At 33.7% G+C, this 7,940-nt stretch overlaps 1 pseudogene; it reads left to right on the forward strand.

Moving 5' to 3' along the window:
* The first annotated feature begins 4,183 nt into the window (after positions 1-4,183).
* On the forward strand, positions 4,184-7,146 carry LOC134247757 (sodium-dependent glucose transporter 1B-like; annotated as a pseudogene).
* Positions 7,147-7,940: the final 794 nt, after the last annotated feature.

Here is a 7,940-nt window from a genome sequence, read left to right on the forward strand (position 1 = left end):
TAGCAGACAGGCGGACGGATGGACGTACAGACTGACGGACGTACGACAGGAGGACATACCATTATATATACCCTCCCGCTTTTCAAGTGGGGGGGGTATAATAAATTATGCGTAAGAATAAAACATTTAAAAGAGGAACCTGTTGTGTATCTTAGAATAATTAAAAATTTATACTCGAAATACACGTCTATTTTAAGATTTGAGCACATAGTTTTTGCTCTGTCCGTCCCTTTTGTTTAGTTGTCTGTTTGTTCGCAAAATTTTCTACCTTGCTTATATTTTTAAATTAGAGATTGGAACTAAAACTTTTATATTGCACAAATTTATTTCTTTTGATAATAACTCTCTTTGACTATTAATGTATTTAAAGGTACTTGGACAATATTTGAAGCCAATATTTTCTCTATAATATTACGACTTATATTTAATAGCATTTCACACAAAAATTAATTAAAAATCTTATTTCATTTAAAAGTTATTAAAACTTCAATTTTTTTGGCGGGTTTGATTGATACATCCTTGCACTTCCACAAATTTTAATCTTACTCTTAATACTTAGTAAAAGTGGCAATCTTGTTGTGTATTAATGAGAAATGTTAAAATTCTTATCCAGAAAAATAATTTTATTCAGAGTAGAAATATTAGAAAGCAAAACCCCTTCATAAGTGTCATCATTCCGAACTAAGAGTTGCGTACAGAGTTTAGCAAATCGAGCACATATGTGCACCCGTGTTATTTAAACAGTTTTTGTAAACAGGGCAAGTGTTCTGTTATTGTTTATGTTTACAATTTACCGGGTGCGCTTCAAATCGTCACAGTCTGCTTACCACAACTGCACCAACACAATATATCGTGTGTTTGTTTTGCTTTCGAACATGTCTACTCTGAATTTTCTGGATTTTAGTATTAATATTTTTCATTTATACACAACGAGATTGTCACTTTTCCTAAGGATTAAGAATAAAATTAATTTGTGAAAGAGCAAGGATGAGTCAATCAAACCCGCCAAAAAATTTGAAATTTTATATCTTTTGTATGAAATAGATTTTTAATTAATTTTTGTGTGAAATGCTATTAAAATATATAAGTCGTAATATTATAGAGAAAATAATAACTTCAAATCTGTGTCCAATAAGTTTTGAACTCTTGAAGGCTAACCCACTTTTAACATTTTACCAAATTTCAATTTTGTCCATAGCTTTTGAGGGTTGGTTTTAAGGATACCTTTCATTTTATATCTGAGTTCTCGCTATAAGCTTTTGACTAGGTACAAATATTTTTCATCCCTTGACCTTGACTTTGGAATTCTCATGCACTTTTGAAAAACTTTACCGTTCAACGTTGATTTTAAAGATATGACCACTTTTTAAAAAAAGGCTTTAACCTTGAACATTTTTTTTAACTTGCTGATGCTAGAGAAGTCAGATTGAAGTACATGGACAATAGCCTATTTATTTTGATAAAAACATTTCTATGGGTGCTAATAATTTTTTATGTGCCGCTATCGATAGATCCGAGGCGTATATTATTTTTGTCCTGTCTGTTTGTCTGTCTGTTGTCAACTTTAACCATGAGAGATAGAGACTTCATATTAGGTATGCAAACTCCACTAGAAAAGATCAAATGCCATCAAGGTCAATGTCCCTATGACCTTGACTGTGACCTATATGCTAAAATAGCTTTTTCGAACTTTTGCCATAACTATTGAACCATGAAAGATAAAGACTTCATAATTGGTATGCTTACTCCACTAATTAAGCTCTTTCAATTGACACCAAGGTCATTGACCTAGTGACCTTGACTGTGACCTATAAGCTAAAAATAGCTTTTTCGAAATTTGGCCATAACTTTTGAACCATGAGTGACAGAGACCTCATATTTAGTATGCATGCAACATTAATTAAGCTCTTTCAAATGACATCAAGAGCAATGACCTTGTGACCTTGACTGTGACCTATATGCTAAATATATTTTTTGGGAACTTTGTTGCCGCCGGGCGCATAGTGTTTCACAAACACATCTCGTTACTCTTTCACTTTGGTCTTTGAGTTTGACCTACTTTTGAAATCGACCATAATTTGGAACTCTAGGGCTCAAATGTGTATTTCCTATGACAAGACCTTTTCTTAAGTACCAACAACCTTGACCCTTTGACTTTTGACCTTGTTTGAATAAAATTTCACCTAAGTCATACCTGTACTTGCATTTGAGAAACTATGGCTGACAATCTTTGCAATGAACTGTCATACGGGGGCGTCGATGTTTCACAAATACATGTTGATGACATTTAGAATATAGAACTGAAATATTCTGGAGTGTTTGTGTATCTGCTAGAAAGCCTACATGTATTCAGGACTAATCAAAATATTTTTTGAATTCCATATAATTGTCAATTTGTCATTACAAATTTAATTCGATTTAACAATTCACGTAATTTTTTAACGAATTATTCTGATATGAAAAAAAAATTAATTAATTATTACAATTTATCAAAATTAGTTTTAAGTCTTTGAAAAAAAAGTCTTTCTAGGCCTATATTATTTCTTAATGGCGAATTATTTCTTGATTCAGTTGTACCGAACGAACTTCATATGTCAACTAGTCATTCCAAGAGATAATCATATAACAATAATATAAGATCTTTGTCAGTTATGATGTACACAGCATGGAATCTAACTTAGAGAAAGGGCTGGGATCATAATGTTACATGTAGGATCACTTTCAAGGAAAAATACGATATAACACACCGGGGAGTGCTGCTTCTAAATTACTTAACTGATATTATGCTACCCTCATCTAATTCATCTCATATTTTTTTAACAATTAAAATATTTAATCTCTAAAAAAGATTCCAAGACAAGGAATAAGGTGCTTCCATATCCTTACTATTTTTTTTTTTTACATGTTTTATTTTCAAATAATAATGATATACAGGTAATGAAATAAATGGAAATTTCCGTCGCACATTTTTTAATTATACATGTATATAATAATGGTTACACGCGTAACCTGGATCTTCGAAGAAATTATAAGTATCTAGTTTGTTTATTACCTTTTAAAAATCTTTTAATGAAATTAATTTTAATATCGAAGCAGAAAATTTATTAATTGAGAAAAATGCAATGATTAGTCATGAAAGTAACAGAAATAATTCATCAAGTAATTGGTTTTTAGAAGGACAAAGAAAGTACGAAAGTGAGATAAAGGATTGCACAAATCGGTTGATTGATTTTGCGTTCGATCACACATGCACAAATCATCAAACTTTCTGGAAAGTGTTGGCATAAAAAGACTCGGCGAAATAAACCGAAACTACATGGATACTTGTTCGAGGTTGTAATATTATAAGGTAAGAAAATATAATTTCTTTTGAGTCAATTTATTTCACCTCATTTACTGTTCGTCATATTCAGATTACTTGTGTTTAGAAATTGCATGGAAAGTGGAATTTTTTCATGAAATCAAAAAGGAAATACAAAATTAACAAAACAAAAAATGATTCAGCAATGCATTTATTGATGTAGTTTACAATTATATACGCCATAACTGATATTTCTATCTAGCATACATGTAAGTCATTAAAGGATTTAAATCTAAATTTCAAAATATCAAATTATGAAATAAATTTGAAATAGTTTTATTGCATCTTTAAAAAAACATCAAGTTTCTTTTTACTGAAAATTAGTTCAACTTCATAAGTTTAACAAATCGGTGAAACTACACCTTACGTTGATGTAAATAGGTGGATGTTCATGAAAGTTTTTGAGAGCGAAATAACAAAGTGCTGAAGGACCACCAACTTGTCAGGCCCTAGGGGCACGTGTTCACATCCAGTCATTGAACTGCAATCGACGTTAATCAATGTAAATAATACATCAAGGGCACGTCCCAACATAAATAATGTGATAAATTAGAAAAACTTAAAATAGAGACATTAATAATTGTCAAACTTATATTATTGTTATGCAATCTATTTTAATTATGTAGAGCTAGTTTGAAAAATTCTCGACAATATACGTTTAGAGCTATATTAGATTTTCATTTCTTTACACAAGCCACTTTGCAATGTACTGTTCTTCATGTGTCGAAAAATGATGATATACAAAATATGTGCTTTATAATTATTTTTGCCAATTACTAAATGGATAATTGATTATATAATTGAGGATTTAACCAATTCATAATGATTCAGTTTGATAGTGTGATTCCAGGTTTGTAATTTCGCTTTTTATATAACTTTTTTTTAAATTTATCAGTTAAAAATTAAAGATCAGTGCTAGTTCTTTTAAGATAAAGAATGTTAACTTATAAATAACAAAAGTTAGTGAATTATCTAAATAAGTTTAATTACTAGAATAATCATCTTAGATAAAATGATCATTTTGGTTTATGCTCTAAGAATAACAAAAAAAAAATCATAAGAACATTGTACATATGTATAATGATAATAATTTATTGCAACATTTCTCGTATTCTAAGATACTAAATTCAAATATTAGATTAAGATCCTCTGTTTCTTTTCTAGGGCTGCAGCATTTATATGCTCCCAAAATGGAAGAAGACAATGACCTAGCTACCGTAGATAGGTTCCGCTTGACCTACGATGGCCCTGACCTTGAAATCATCGAGCGAATCCGGCGGATGTATGAAAGAGTCCCGTTCGGAAAAGGCAAAAATGATGAAGAAGATGTACGAAAAAAGAAGAAAAGGAGACCAAAGTTTTTAACCAGGCTAAAAAATGACTTGGATTTTAGAAGAAAATTCATCTTAACTATCGGATTGCTTTGGTCTTTTATGATTCTGGTAAGCAGTGACCGGTTTTCCTTTCTTTTAAATTTACAAGTTACACTGAAAAACACTTTTACATTACTTTAATTAAAACAAACGTTTAAAACAAGTTTTATATATAATTTATTTAGTATACTCAAGTATAGTTAGTAAATTGAAAGACCACTGCTATGCATACAAAAAGAATTAGAACATAGGGAGAGAGCGCAAATAAGCTATATTCCTCGGTGAAAATAATCAAAGATTGCAAATCTGAAAACTTAAACCAGAAAAACTTGATTAAAACAATGAATTTGCCATGGTATCTGTATTTGACAGTCTTTATGTTACAAACATAATATTCTATTTCTTTCACTTAATTCTGCTTTTTCCAACAGGGATGGATCATTGGACAATTCGGTCCCTCCTTCCTTGACCTACAAATCATTACCTCCACCACCATAAAGAAAGGATCCGCATTTATGACTGCTAATTCTGTGGGGTACCTCACGGGGTCCCTACTCTGTGGGGTTCTATTTGACAGCTATAATAAACTCCTTCTGCTGTTCATCGCTGTCCTTGGTAACGCCATAACGGCAGCCATTATTCCATGGTGCTTTGTGTATGAAATCATGGTCATCATGCATGTCGCCAAAGGAACTTTCTGTGGAGCTCTGGACGCCAGTAAGTTTTTTATAAGAGCATCAGTGATTTCAAAATTTTTCCACTAAGGCTTGTTTCAGCTCTGTAATTGTTAATTTATCTTACATGTGAGCTTCAAGTCCTTGACTTGCCCGGAGTCGACTCATGACCTAACATAATCAATTCATGGAACTTTTGCTCCTGTAGTCCGACATTTAACCTCTATAGTTGATTAAAACCTTTATTTATAAATGCGAATAGAGACCCGTTTGTAATAAAACCTTGTTATCAAATTCAAATTACATGTATCAATTCCACATGTAACTGTAGTGATTCATTACATAGATCTTAATGTGGTTCATAACCTTAAATTTTATTTTTACAGTTTGTAATGCCGAAATAGTCTACACGTGGGGCGAAGAGGGAAGAGTCTACATGCAGGCTTTGCATTTTTGTTTTGCGTTAGGGGGAATTGTATCACCAATGGCAACCGCTCCTTTCTTGGCTCCGAAACATAAAACTTTCTTCCTCAGTAAAACTCCCGTGGATTATTACATACCGGAAGCAGATTTTGACACTGTGACAGTTGCCTTAAATGAAACAAAATCTGCTACAGGAGTGAATTTTACTGTAAATACCGTCACAAATGTCTCATTTACCAAAAATATCACGTATATTACTAAACTGGTTCCCCACCCTCCTCCAAAGTCTAGAATTTACATTGCCTATCTACTCTCGGCTTTGTTGGCCTCCACGGCAGCCATCTTCTTTTTCGTTTTATACAGAAAATCCATAAAGCAGACGAAGAAGAAAATTAAAAAACGGACAAAAACCGAAGAAAGTCAGCCCAAAGTGCTTCCTTTAAAATCCAAAATAATTGCCATAGCAAACATGATGTGTATAATGGGGTGCTATAGCGCCATAGAGGATACGTTTGCTGGTTTCCTTGCAACGTTTTGTGTCAAACAAATGGATTGGTCTAAATCTGCTGGTTCTTTTGCAACATCGTTTTACTGGGCCGCATTCGGCGGGGGTCGTGTCTGTGGAATATTTCTGGTACGGGTTCTAACTCCGGTACGAATGATATGCATGTACAGCGGCCTACTGATTGTAGCATTCACCGGATTATTCCTAACTTCCAACGAAGGTTATGACGCAGGAGTTTGGATTTGTGCAACGTTAGCGGGATTTGCGCTGTCTATCATTTTCCCACCATGTTTATTTGGACAGAGGAGGAACTTCTTACTATAACTGGAAAGGTTGCGTCACTGTTTCTGATTGCGTCATCATCAGGCACCATGGTTAACCCCATTGTACTTGGGACTCTCATGGACAAACTCACACCTATGTGGTTCTGTTATTTACTGTTCACAGAGAGTGTTCTTTTATTGGTTTTCTACCTTATAGCTCAACACGTCGCTTCCGTCATACATACTCCAAATACCGAAAAAGCGAGCAAATTTGATGACGTGCGCCCCGTATTTTATGATGATTTTGATCCACGAAGCTTTTTAACGGACAAGTCAAAAGAGCAGAAATCCAAAGTGAATCCGGATCTGACCCTCAGTATAATTCCATTGAATGACGAGGATCCAAAAATTACAGAAATGGACGTAAAGGAGAACTCACTGCCATTCAGCGGAAGTGACGAAGAATCAGAGACGGAGTCTTTGTTGACAACCGAAGACCGAGTCCAGAGTTAATCAGGATTGGCAAAAATATATTTTTTTATCTCTGTTTTAATTTGCCTGCTGAAGAGCTCTGTGGATAACTGTGTCATTTTAAATCAATTTATAAATGTTAAAAATTATAATTTATAAATTTGATAAAAATTGTGTTTTTTTAAGTGAGCACAGTCGACTCTGCTGAATTTAATGTGTTTAATGAATTTACTTGCATCAAATTTTTTTCTACAATAGAATTCTAGGTAACTAACAAAAACAATAGAGAACTGAAAAAGGAAATGGATCAGCTGAACGATCTTGCTACTTTTGCCACAGTGAAAGCTAACTATAATGAGCAATACAGCAGAAAAAACAATATTAAAATTTACGGTGTTCAGGAAACAGAAGATGAGGATATTATGGAGGTCGTGAAATCTGTATTGAAGGAGAAAGGGGAAGTAGAGGTTAACGAATGTGACATTGTGGCATGTCACAGGATACCTGGATCCAAGGGTAAAGCACCAAAACCCATTCTCATGAAAATGACAAATAACGACAAAAAGGCCCATATAATGCGAAAGCGGTCAAAAGTGAAGGCGGCCCCCGGTAACATTCGACTAGGCGATGACGTTACCAAGGAGAACGGCGAGTTGATCGCGCGCCTGTTGGACTGTGAGGGTGTTTCATCGGCATGGTACTTCAATGGATCGGTTTACGCAGAGGTGAAGAAAAAACGAGTAAAGTTTGACATTCTTGATGACATTGCACACAAGGTAAATAAGTTCCGGGACTAAAATATCCGTCCGTACCTCAACTGATTTTAATACTGTAAAATGTATTTCCGGTGTCATATGTGTTGATTTTTGA

The sequence above is a fragment of the Saccostrea cucullata genome, unplaced genomic scaffold, assembly GCF_032062105.1.
Source record: "Saccostrea cucullata isolate Sc308-1 unplaced genomic scaffold, CSIRO_AGI_Scuc_v1 ctg20363, whole genome shotgun sequence".
In the NCBI taxonomy this organism is placed as follows: domain Eukaryota; kingdom Metazoa; phylum Mollusca; class Bivalvia; order Ostreida; family Ostreidae; genus Saccostrea; species Saccostrea cuccullata.